At 39.4% G+C, this 13644-nt stretch overlaps 1 protein-coding gene across 5 annotated transcripts in view; it reads left to right on the top strand.

The window, feature by feature from the left end:
- Window positions 1–13644, top strand: part of LOC124168443 (leucine-rich repeat and immunoglobulin-like domain containing-NOGO receptor-interacting protein 4) — a 939647-nt gene that overhangs the window by 672099 nt on the left and 253904 nt on the right. Inside the window, exon 2 of one of the 5 annotated variants that reach the window (XM_046546686.1) lies at window positions 11666–11797. The exons of the other annotated variants lie outside the window; for them this stretch is intronic. The gene's annotated coding sequence lies outside the window, so the exon portion shown is untranslated. The remainder of the gene's footprint in view (window positions 1–11665; window positions 11798–13644) is intronic. 5 annotated transcript variants of the gene reach the window in all.

The raw sequence follows: 13644 nt of genomic DNA on the forward strand, positions 1-13644 counted from the left end.
AATATGTATCTTACACTCACTCCGCTGCCTACTGAAAAAAATATATTTCCGACCGCAGCTGTTCATCGTATCCTCCCCTTCCCCTGTTCCTCCCCTCCTTCCCCCCCCCGCCTCCTCTGCAGGCACGTGACCCCTGCCTCCGGTCATTTCCGTCTCCTCCTCCCCTTCACCTCGAAAAACCTCTCACGTGCCAAGGTATGCTATGCCGCCAAGTGCACGCCGCTGCGGTCTGCGAGTCGCTCTTTCCGCCGCTGTCGTAAGACGTGCCTCCCGCGGTGAATCGGATGCAGTTTCCGCGGTTATGACTCGCTTGAGAGTCTTGTGGCAAGGAGTGTATAGAGTGCAGGCTGTACATTTCAAGTCGTCATAATCATTAACACTAGAATGTCCGGCTGGGTCAATTTGACCCAAAAGAGAATATTCATGTTGATTTAATTTGAAAGGAAGAAACATTTTTGACTCATTCTTCATGACATTTAATTATTTTGTTCGGTTTACCACTGTGCAAAAGTTAGGCCTGATATTATTATTTTTTCTATTTTTTTCTTATCACTTATACCTGCCATGCCCGGATTTGCCCATGAAATTTATGAGAGATATCGTTACGCAACTCTAGTAAACAGTAATGCATATCATAACTCATGCATGAGTCACTTGCCACGCCAACTTTTCGTTTTCTATTGCTAACTAATAGTTTTATTTGCATGGTAGCTCGTTCTTGTCCGTATAGAGCGTTCCACATTTAGTTGACAGTATGGGCTCTTATGGAGAATCGTTTCCCATGTTAATCTCCATAAGGCCAGGAGCGCGGTGTTGTCAACAACAGCACGAAAATTAAAGTTGCGTTATGCACTGATTAAAAATTTTATTCTAATGTAGAAAAAGGTGCTGCATTCATTGGCGCCAATAGTTTTTCGATAAAAATTATAACAAAAGCTATAAAAAACATTTCCGTAAATTTCCGTCAGAAACGTGTATTTTTTTACTTTATCTTCTTCTCGCAATTTCTGCCTGACCGTTGACTGTATTGAATTGAATTTTTTTGCAAAAAATTCTTCACACTATTTTCTGCTTGAAGATCTTCACCAATTGTACAAATATTGAGTTTTAATGTTGTTATGCCGACGTAACACACTTTAGGACAAGAAAATTTTGATTTTTGCAAGGTAAAAAGTAGTCGCTTACTAACTTACGTTTCTTACGTCGTAGGTCCCTATATGCTGCGTACCAAATGTGGAGAAAACTACAAGGTTATTTTTGGTGAAAAAATCATTGACTTACATCAATTCTGAAGCGAGTTACAAGGTTTTGATCTTAAGAAAAAATATTACGGTGCCGCTGGGCGGGCTTCTTGCTTTTTCTTGCGCGCAGAGGGAAAATTCTCGGGCGGAAAAGGAGTTTTTTGTCAATGCATACTATGAAATGTATTTATGTATTCGTTTGATATCCTAAACAGAGAATACCTACTTATACGTCGTAACAGCAGTGTTTTTATCTGAATACATTGATACACGAAAGTAAGCAAGCGGCTTGGAAGTAAGACTCTTTCACCTAGGGTGTTTAGGTCCCATCGGGGAAACCAAGAAAAAGAATATCTCATAATCCGTACCAAACACTACCCCATCCAGTGCACGCATTTACAAAAGGGGGCTTGGGTTTTTTCTGAGTTCCTTTCATAGGGTACCATAAAACCTGCCCCAAAAGCGACCCAGGCCGAAGGGGCCGAGGGAAGAATTTACGAAGGCGTTCAGTTTGTCATTGCATTTTTTTGGAGTGAACAAGTGTTGTGTGGTGTATTGAACTTGAGAATTGTGAAGTGTGTTTTACACTTATCTCTGCTGTAACACGCCCAATCAATATGTCCGATACAAAGAAGAGGAGAAAAGGTGAGAAGCTCATAAGCCACGAAAGACAGTTGGTGCTCAAAGTCTTCTCGTACATAAGGAAATCTCTCAGCATTAGTGAGGCCTGCCGAGAAGCTTCGAAGGCTACTGGGTGCTAGGAGTTCACTATTTACAGAGTGAGAAAGGAAAGCTCCCGTGGTCCATTGGTAACTCCTTCAAAAACTAAAGAAATTAGACAGCCTTACAAAAATTCGAGGGCAGTGATTTTCGACGGTTTGGTGAGATCGGGAATTAGAAGGAAGGTACATGAATCCTTCGTGAAAATTATTCCTCCGACTTTAAAATCCATCTGAAACCCGGTGAATATGGATAGTATTCTCCCAGATTACAAAAGGACAACACTATATCGTCTTCTTTTGGACATAGGCTTCGTGTACGAACGCAGGGGGAAAAGAATCATCCTTATCGAAAGGGATGATATTATTCGTTGGTGGCACAATTAATTATTATTTAAGGCAGCTAAAAAAATATCGTCGCGAACACAGGACGAGAGTATTAACAGGCGAAAGTTGGATTAATGTTGGACAAATAGTGAACATTAGTTTGCGAAACAAACAATTAGAAAATCCGCGTCAAGCTTTCCTTGCTGGACTAAATACTGGGCTTGGCCCCCACTTCCCGAGGAGGACGATTTGCAATTATACACGCAGGAACGGAAAATGGGTTCATAAAAGGAGCATCGCATGTGTTTCTGTACAAAAAGAACTCAATGGATGAGCATGAAGAAGTGGGTGGCGAGTGTTACGAGAGATGGTTTGAGCACTCACTTCTTGCAAACTTACCCGAAGGATCAATTATAGTGGTAGATAATGCCTCTTATTACTCAAGGAAATTGGAATCCTTGCCTACTACAAGGTGAAAGAAAGAGAACATTAAGGAAATTAGCTTTGAAGATGTCAGCTTGAAAAGAGATCTTTAATTAACAATAAACCAAGTACGGGAAAATTTAGAAAAATTAAAGATTGATGATGTCTTATACAAATTCGCCTTTCATGTAATACTAGCTAGAGCCAACAAATATTGCATAATATGGAAAGAATAGAAATTTTGTCTCATTCAGGAGCGGCTATAATTTTTATTATCCTTCAATTTATTGTTATTTTTTACATTACAGATTATTCATTATTCAGTTTGTGCATTGAATAAGTACGTACATGAAATAACAAAAGACTTTTCCCTTTATACTGCCGCAAAGGTATTGTAATATACGCTAAACAATTCCTTAATTTACGCCGTCTTTCGTGCGATCCCTAACTCCTTTTTGAACTAAACCGTTTTGGCGCCATATTATGTGTGGTTGCATACGCTGTTAGGATGCCTGCCGGCGGAGCGGAAGCTTGGCAACACTGTTATCCATAAGGCCCGTACTGTCAACTAAATGTGGAACGCTCTATAGCACTCTCCTAGTTTCTGGACTGACTTGGAATCGTTGTCCTGTGTGCTTGGCATGTGTCCGGCAAGCGAGCGCGTTTCTGATTAAGGCTAGGATGAGTGCTGCATGCCTAGTGTGGGATCACCCCGTACCAAATAACCTGGTAGTGACTTGCTCAGAACTTCGTAGATGAAGTAGTCTCCAAAATATTCTCCTCCAGCATCAGCACACTTTTGCAGTCGAGTTTTTCACGCTTCGCACGCCACCTGGAAGTGAACAAGCGAAACATCCTTCAGAGCACGCGAGTAAGCCACTTTGACAGCACCCAGGGTCACGTGTCGGCGTCCTTTGAGGGCGGCTTTTCAATTAGGGGAAGAGAAAAAAAGAGTCTGCTGGGCTAGATCACGGCTGTAGGAACGCTTGAGGATCGCTGCGATGCATTCATGCTAGGTAACCACGGATCCTGGATGCAGTCAATATAGCTTGTATGCAAGCTTTGAAGGATGTTTCGACTGTTCACTTCCAGTGAGCCTACGGAGGGTTTAAAAAATCGTCTTCACGTTGCCACGTTAGCGGCATTTTCATACGTATTATTTAATTTCCGCTGCCTAGCAATGAGTGCAGAACAATACATTCTTTCTCAGTATATGTAATTGAGTATTTGAAATTTCGAAGTGTAAATTTGAAAAGATTTGAAATTGTTTTCTTTTATAAGTTCAACCGATTCAGGCGTGATATAGTGGAAGTTCGACTTATTGAAATGAAAGGTTGTAGCACTTTTGCACAATATTTATACGCGGCGCGATAACATCCGGAATGTATTTTTCAATTAACAACCCTAATGTTATAATTTATTTCCCCATGAAATTCGGGTCGCTTTGAACTTCAGCGACACCAGTTGAAGCCTTTTGTAAACTCATTTGAATGCAGAGTAATGACATCTAGTTTCAAAGTGGAGAATCCTCTATTTTATGATATTCGCAATACGTAGTATTTGAATGGATTTATGTTTCAGTGGCGTGACACGTATATTCGAGCGCTGAAGCGAATTGTCATTTTGCCTAATATTAGCGACACACATACTTTGTACGTGTTCGGAGTTGTGGCGACTCATCAACGATCTGCTGTCGTCGAGAGTGGAATAGAATCTTGAGTCAATGTTTCCGCTGTTATGTGATTCAAGGAGTGAATTCCCTGGAAAGCGGATGCAGTGTCTTGCGGTTGCGAGCCCACCGGCAACTGTACTTGAACCGCCGTCGTGTTACTCACGACTTGATGCACGCGTGCTGCTGGTATTTATAAGCGCACCAGTCATTCACCTCAGAATGATTCGCTCTCCGTGAGCTCAAAGTTTCTTCATCAGTTTATTTTCTCTACTTCCGCCCGACTAAATTCCTGGTAATGTTCTTCCCAAGCCGATATGGCTTCTTTCATTCACAAGGTTCATGTCAGACCGCGAAATAGAAATTGGGAGTATAATGTCCGGGAAATTGCATACTGATAAGGGGAAAACTTCAGAGAACATAATATTGTAACCCAAATACCCACACTTCCATAGTAAGCTGAAGTCTTCCTGCGGCTAGTTATGAAATTATTCTATCCATGCGAGGTTAAAATCAAACAAAAGGTTTAATACGAAGATATTTAGAAATAAGATAATAAACATGATAAAATACGAAAAAAATACTGTAAAAATGCTAAACAAAAAGCAAAATAGAAATGGAGAAATATGAACATGCTATAGGTCCTTCCCCTTATCCCCTCTCGATTTGCAGTAGGACATACGTATTTGAAGAAGAACTTCGGTGCACTTGATGCCCTTGAAAACGCGTCGTGCGAAAATAAATTCTTTGGAAATACTGTAATGTCATATTTTCTAGTAATAATGAAAACTAAAGTATTTAAGTATACCGGGACTAGCCACGGTGATAACTTCTACGGAGTCACCCGCAATGCACAAATTGTTTTTTTTTTAAACTAAAGTATTTACGGATAATTGCTGATAAGGTTTGATTTGTATAAATTTCCTAGTAACATGTCTTAGCTATCAGTCATGAGAGTTAGTAAATATTGCAATGTCTTAATTAACTAACAGAAATGAAAACTAAAGTGTTTGCGGAAAATTGCCGGTGAAGTCTAATTTACTTTAGTAGCATCATGTCTTAGCTGGCTGTCAGGAGAGTTAGTAAAATAATGCAATGTCTTAATTAACTTACAAAAATGAAAACTTAAGGAAGTATTTTAGAAAACTAAACTAAAGTATTTACGGTTAACTGCTGATAAGGTTTGATTTATATGAATTTGCTAGTAACATATCTTAGCTATCAGTCATGAGAGTTAGTAAATATTGCAATGTCTTAATTAACTAACAGAAATGAAAACTAAAGTGTTTTCGGAAAATTGCCGGTAAATCCAATTTACTTTAGTAGCATCATGTCTTAGCTATCATCCATTAAAATTTGTAAACATTGTAATGTCTTAATTAAATAACAAAAATGAAAACTGAAGTGTTTGCGGAAAATCGTCGGTAAGGTCTACATTACTCTACTAGTATCATGTCTTAGCTAACAGCCTTGAGGTTACAGCAAGCATCATACTCCATTTGGGGCCCCTCCATTGAGTCGTGTAGTTTCCTTTTTTATATCGCAGAATACGCGATGCCTTCATTTCCCCCCGCCCCCCTCTGTCCGAGGGCTGTCTGCCACTCGTATCTCCGTCCAATCGCTCCGTTCATCCACTTCCTTTGACTCCTACTATCATCCTCGGCGCGCCGTTTTTCATCAATTCTTCACCGTGTGTCCACTTTGTTATTCCATCATTCTTGCGGCGGCGCAATCCTATAGCTTCCCCTGAGAATGTGACGTACCACTGAATACAATGGAATTACGATCGATAGACGCTACTCAGTGTAACAGCTGAATGTAACCAACCCAAGGCTTCATTGCGATATTATTTGAAAACGTGAGGCAAGTAACAAAGTCACAGACAAAAGAAATAAGACACAAACAACCTGTAGTAATTTTCCACGCTATTACATCCGCTCGTTTACACGTCATGATCAAGAACTGTCTCGTGACGTGTGTAATGACGTGTAAACTGATAAATCGTATAAAATAGCGTGGTAAATTACCACAGCTTATTGTATCTAATCACAATGAATTTCCACTAAGTGAACTCGCCAATAGTCTGACACAGACAATAATTAGTAAGATCCACTGATTTTAAATGAACAGACCGAGGTTTCGACGAACTGTGTCAATATTAATGTTGAACTGCCCAACTATGCCATTATCAAGGACCATGGCTGTATTTTTCCATTTGTATTTTGAGTTCTTTTTTTCACTTGCACTGTGTTTTTTCGTACTTTATAATTTTTTTTGTTATTGATTTACTTTCACGACTTCTTTTTAAACCTTTTGTTTGAAAGTACGGTTGTAGTTTCAGTAGTTTTAATAACTTACGGACAGCATTTGAGTGGATTGCAATTAAGAGTGACATTTATGGTAATGTAACGGATACCAGTTTAGATTACCTGAATTGTTATCGTTACCGCCCCCCCCCCCATAATTATTTATCTGCCTGCTGCTCCAGGTACTGCGTATTTTCTTTTTACCACCCTCTTTCAAACTCTCGACGGAGTGTTGTCTGATTTACTTGAACTTTTTCGTGTGCCTTTCAACTTTCTATTTCTTGGTTAGTCACTCGTTTCCTTGGTGACGTCATCGAGTAAGTATGACTTTTTTCCGTCAAGAAATTAAAGTTCCGTGGAATTAATCAAGGAAAATATAAGAAGGATCTTAAGTGTATTTGCTTCCTCTGACGTAAAGGCAAGAAAACGTTCCTTTCAAGTGGATTCCTCGCCCGCGTCCCCTATGAGAGCTCGATTTCCTTTTGGAATTTGAAATCTTTTTGGAAAGGCTCATTTCAATGCGGGCTGGCACGCATAATTCTCACTTTAAAGGGTACTGGAATGGCTCACCTTTGCACTCCCTGTAGTAGGAGGAATGGAACGTTGTTCCTTTGCAGAGTTTGAAGATAAAAAGTCTTATTCACCTTATTACAATATTGACCGCTGCAAATTCATAGTGGTGACCTTCAAGCGGAATATGGATAAAGAAGTTATGAAGATGTGCTTGCAAGAATATGCGTGTAACTGATAAAATTTGACTGGAATCCATAACGGCATCTTAAATATTTGATATTCATCGTTTATATTGGAATATATGTGATACTGCCCGTGATCATACATTTGGTTCGATGATAATGGCCCGTAGTGGGCTTACAATAATTTGACCGCCGCAGGTCACGTGTTGTGGGCTGATTTCATTGTATCCATGCTGTTGAAGAACGGCGTTATTTTGGAAACCAGGTATTTCCTCACGAAGAAATCGTTGTTCATTTTAAATCATTTTGAGGGCAGTGAATCGACCAAATCTTACATAAAAAAGACTATTATGTACATAAATATGAATAAGTTATCATAAACTTGATGTTACTTATATATCTTAAAAGTTTGTTAATAAATCACATATGATAGAACAGTTCTTTGGAAAATGTATACTTACGTCAGTTCTTTTTTACTCATGTAAAAGTTTTTGATGCATGGCTTTTGGCTTTATGGGAAATAAAAAATTGCATGCTCTGAAATCCATTGTGGTCCACATTTCTTCGGTACATAAGTTGCTACTGATCTTGAAACACGTACGATCCGAATTTTTCGGAGAAATAAGCTGTAAATGGCTGGATAACTCGGAACCAGATGATAATGCAATATACTGACAATAGGGTGGTTTCCTATTATTTTCTTATTGCCTAAATCAAAAGATTATTACTCCTGGAGTACGTATTTCGCGCTTTTAGATTTTTAAATGACGATATCTATTTTTCGCGATCAAATGAAAAGTGAAAATTTTCAAGCGCGCAAAAACGCGACGCGTAAGTAGGAAAGTCCGTGCGACGCATTTCTGGTTCCCCCTCTCTCCTTGTGAAGTGACCTTGATCGAGGCTCTGAGCGCTGGTAGGACGCAGGATGCTAGGGGATAGCTGAGTACCTTGCTGAATGGTAGCGCTTGGCTTAAAAAAGGATTACTAATACCTTATCAAACGAAGAAAACTTTCCGACCTTAGGCAGTTTTAATAGGTGATTATTAAGACATGTTTCCCTGAGCTCTGTGCCTCATGCATGCATTGGTAACCTCAGACGATGTATAACTCCTATCCTCTCGTGTAGAAACTAGGTCCCTATGACGTCACGCGGATTGGAATCGCATGGGCGCCAATCTGGCCTTTTTCAAATGAGGATAAAATTTGACCCTTGCCATTCGTCTAAACCGGTATTTCTATAACCAAATAATTTGTGTATTATGAATACACTAATGGTGGGTAAAGAATCGCAATCAATGCCTATCGTTTTCTTTGATGAAGGAAACTACCCTATTTTGTTGTGATTTTAACTGTATATCGATAGTTATTCAGAATTCAAAGTTAAAAATGGAGATTAGTTCAAAAGATGACCACCAAAATTCAATGGCGGCGCTGCGATCATTTAAAGGGACGAGAATGATAGGAAGTCATAACAACAAATTTGTTTACATCAAAATTCATTCAAAAATTGAACGAACAAAGATTTACTTGTTCTATTTTTAGTTCACGATAAGAACTTTGTTTTTGTAATTTTTTGCAAAAATTTTCATTATTAATAACTGATTAAAATGCGCCCAGAATGTCAACAATGAACCAAGCCCAAACTGGACGAAATGGGGCCCCCTCAATATGTTTAGACATTTTGGTCGTTCGCTTTCTGTGCGGTTGCCTGATGCCTGTTTTGAAGAGAGGAGAAAGGCGGAAGGAGTCGTAGTGAAAACCCAATTCCTGACGTCCGTTGCACGGGATCATATTGATTCATCACGTCTCGTTTTCAATCTCCCGCGTAACGTTTTTTTGATCCATCAGTCAGCAATATTAAAAGAGGGAAATAAGCGATTATTTTAACTTTAATTTGTTATTTTTTTAGAAATTTAACTTTAGCTTTACTTTTCACCTTTGACTTCAACTTTAATATATCTTTGACTTATCTTTAATATATATTCGTTGAGGCTATCGCGGTTCATGGCTGATGACATATAATTTCTCGCGTCTTACCGAGTACTACAGGCTTATCTCCCGGCGTTTATGGACAACACTAACGTCTGGAGATAGCTTTTACTACGCGGTAAAAAATAACTTTGAATTTTAACCAGTTACTTTTTTGTAAGATTAGCTTTAACTTTGATCAGAAAATTATTTTTGGTAACTTTCGCAATTCTGAGCTAGAACTTTGGGTTCGTTTACGTAGAATAGCGCGTAACAACTTTGCCATTCGATGAATGTATTGTGCCCAACAAGGTTAGAACAACGAGAAAAAAATGTGAAAAGCCTTCCTAACCGAAAAAGTTAAGGAGCAGTTATAAATATGTGACAGACCGCCCCGGGCGTCCATTATTCTCGCTGAATGTATATATTTTTTTCACGTCCGCTGTTGTATAATAAGACTGACACAATGGGAACGAGGAAGAGCAGCTCATGTTTTTTTATTCCATTAGGGTGGGGCCAAAAACTTTTTTCGACTGGAATTGCCTCCTCAAACCCAAGCACCATCCTCTGCGAAAGGCTCGACAAATTTATGCCATTATCGTCCTTTTCGGGGTTTCCTCTTGAAAACTGAATACAATTTACAATGTCACATTGGCTTAGATTTTTTAGAATCATGAAGGTTCCCATCCCCATTTTTAGAACGTGTTTAGAAATGAAGGAATCATTTTTAAGCCCAGCGATGAAAGGTGCTCTTGTAGATTCTTGTGATATGACGTTTGGTTTTTGGAGTTGGCTGCTTGGAATCAGATTTGCGAAACCCATGGCAACTATATTGACTTTTCCCCTTTATTATGGTATGCCAGTATAGACAAGAAGGCATTTGTGTTAGTAAATAGAGTATCATGAACTCGAAGGAGCTTGTTAGAGTTTCGTTTTGTTAGAGTTACGGAAAAGGCTTGTAAAGAGTTGGAGCTAGAGTGTAGCGCTTTTAAGTTCGTGAACGTGGACGCTTTGAACTAGAGGCCTACGAGATGTGGGTGTGGAGAAGAATAGAGAAGGTAAAGTGGACGGAGAGGAGGAGAAACAAAAAAGTTCTGGATATGGTGGGTGAGGAGAGGCAGCTTCTAGATGAGATACGGAGGACACAGAAGGTATGGATGAAGCGAGTACTGAGCGGGAAGGAGATGATGAAAACAGCGTTAGAGGGTAGAATGTTGGGTAAAGGAGGGATAGGAAGGAAAAGAATCGGAATTTTAGATAGAATGAAAGGGAGTAGGCCTTATCGTGAAATGAAGAAGCAAGTTCAAGTAGGGAGGGGAAATAGGCAATTGTTTATGTATAAAACACTCCATTTCAACCTACTTTGACGGGTAGAATGATTTGATAATAATTATTAAGATCCGAAACTGGATGCTTGAGTCAAGGAGGAATCTACGATTATAAATACTGCATTCATAGATATTGCGCGATCAGTTTACAATTAGCAATTGCTGTTTTAGTTGAAGAGTCATGTTTAAGTGTTTTGTTACCTGAAATATTGCATTAAAAAAGAAAATAGAATATATCTACTTAAAGGCCTTATGGATTGTATTGTCTAAGGCTTATATGTGGAAAAGGTATAATTATATTTATTATTTCTAAAGCACATAGTATGCATTAGCTATTGTAGCAATTATGCACGGAAATGATTTAAGTACACAATTTCTATCCAGTATTTTGTGAAAAATGGAGTTTTTCTTTGGTTAAAGAGAGATAGGCCATTCTCAGTATAGCTTCCAACCTATTGCCCAGTCTTATGCCGATGGAAGTCCCACATGATTATGTGATTTCAAGAGGAAACTTTTACTGCTGAATGGAACCACTGAACACCATTTTTCATTTATATCAAACGCACTAAATTGGCTCCTAGCAAGACGGATTCGAAAATAAGTACTAAATAATGCAAGCGATGCGAAAAATACCAGCCAAGAACTTTTTTATCTTAACTTGAAATCTATGAATGCTAGATGTGTAGTATGTATACTCTCCCCATTATTAACACTTCGTAGGTTATGCCTAGATTCGTCTATGATATGATAGTTTCCAAAATCATATATTTAGCGAAAGGGGAAATCACAAATTGCCTAAAAGTAAAGGACAATGAGGTAATCTACTCGTTAGATTTATCTTCATATTATTTTAATTTGAAAATTCTCGTTAAACTTATAGAAATTTAGACAGTATACTAAATATTTTGAAATTTCAATGCACTGATTGCTTTCTGTTTTCCATCGTAGTCTCGGCAATCTATTCACGGTATGTTTTTTTCTCATTTCAGATTGTAAGTGCCTATGAAGTCATCGGCTATGTTTATCATGGTTCCACTGTATCGTCGTTCCTCACTGGAACTAAGTGTCCTGTGTTGCAATCTGCTCTGCTATTTATACCGATGTTCTGATTAACAGCCCAGGTAAATATTTCCTCAAGGCTACTTATTTATATGTATGAGTAAAAGAAATGATCCGCCGAAGCATCAGAGTCAAATCATACAATTGTAACATTCTTCACAAACTCTTTATGACAACTTGCCAGCCGAACAGGGTTACAATGCCAATCATATTTATATTGGAAAAGATGTATTTTGATTTCATGTTATAATGAATTTCCATGTTACCGCGTGGCCACTTGAAACATTTTCAAATAATATTAGTAAAAAATGTACATCCTAATAAGAAATCATTGACTGCATAACTGGAGGATTTTCATCACTGGCATGAAAAGATTACTCCGAACGCCAGAATGACGCAGCTAAAAACAATACACCAAGCAGAATCCAAAAAGTACTAAATAGTAGGGATGGACGGACCCAGGATTTTTTTCGGATCTGGATTCGGATCGGATCCTTGATTTTAGGAGCCGGATTTCGGATAGGATATTTTCGGATCCAAATGCATTTTCAAATTCCTGACGCTTAGATTCCCCCGATGGTTGTTCAATCTCTTGGGAAGAGTCACACTATGTGCCAGTCGTATTTGGCTATTTTTATTTTCCACGGCTGAAATTCTCCTACGTAACATCTGCGAGAGCTTTCAAACAAAGCGGTTCATGAGTAGGACAAGAATCGCATGCGACGGCGCATTCGAAGATAGAATCGGAAATCTTTCCACCCTTATGGGGCGTTGCATTCACTGAAGCTATTATTCAAAATTTCGAATCCAGATCCGATGTCTTCCGCGACTTTGGATCCGATGTATCCGATGAAGGGCAATATCCGCGGATATTTGGATCCGAGGTATCCGATCCGACCATCCCTACTAAATAGCAAACCACCCTGCGAGTATACCTCGCAGGATGCATTAGATCACAAAGAATATAAATCATATTGGGACTGGTTCCCTGATGGGTAGATTTCCGGGTTCCGTCCGCGTTGTCATTTTGATGGCGACTTTTTGTCTGTTGTGTTGTTGGCGTCCTCAGGTCAGGCTGAAGTGACTTAAATATAAAATGTCATTCAGTGATCCCAAAACAAATTTTAGCAAAGACTTTCTGTGCAAGATAATTCCTCAGACCACCGCAGTGACTGGATTTCATTCTGGGTTGTGCTGAAATACTTTTATTCTAAGTTTCTTTCGTAAGTTTCTGATGCAAGTGACTTCAGCCTGGCCTGTGGACGCCTATAGCTCAGTAGGTGAAAGTTCGCAAACAAAATGACGACGTGGAATGAACACGGAAATCTACCCTACTGCGAACCTTTATTCTAAGATGCGCCTAAAATAATAATAATAACAACTACGATATAATGCTGTCGCTCTGAGACAAGCGGTATTATTCGAGCAATAAAAACCGTGGATATGATAGTCGCCTCCGTCTGACCAATTAATGGTCTTGTGGCCTGCTTCCGTTTCCAGAAATCCCCGGCCCAAAACTACCCACCCACATCGCCGCTGCAAGGAGGAGCCGATTAATTTAATTTCCCCTTCCGCCGCAAGAGGCACTCGTGTTTCGCTAAATGCGGCCGCAAATTTCGCTTCCCACCCGGCAAGTTATCTGCGATCGCTCGGGATGATGCATGACGGGAGATCTCGGAAAAAGGGTGCTGGACTGCTACCCCCCACTCCAGCGACAACCACGCCTCCCGCGGCGGGAACTAAAAGCAACAAAAAAATAAAATGTTTCTTTTTTTTCGCATCGTATAAACTCACAACTTCCAACTCCACGGAGGAGTTACGACACGCCATGACTGCCAATATTTCTCTTTGTTTTTTTATGCGGTACTCTTCCACTAACGAATTAAGATTCAAGTCAGCCTCAGGGGGA

This window comes from Ischnura elegans, chromosome 11 (genome assembly GCF_921293095.1).
Source record: "Ischnura elegans chromosome 11, ioIscEleg1.1, whole genome shotgun sequence".
Lineage (NCBI taxonomy): Eukaryota > Metazoa > Arthropoda > Insecta > Odonata > Coenagrionidae > Ischnura > Ischnura elegans.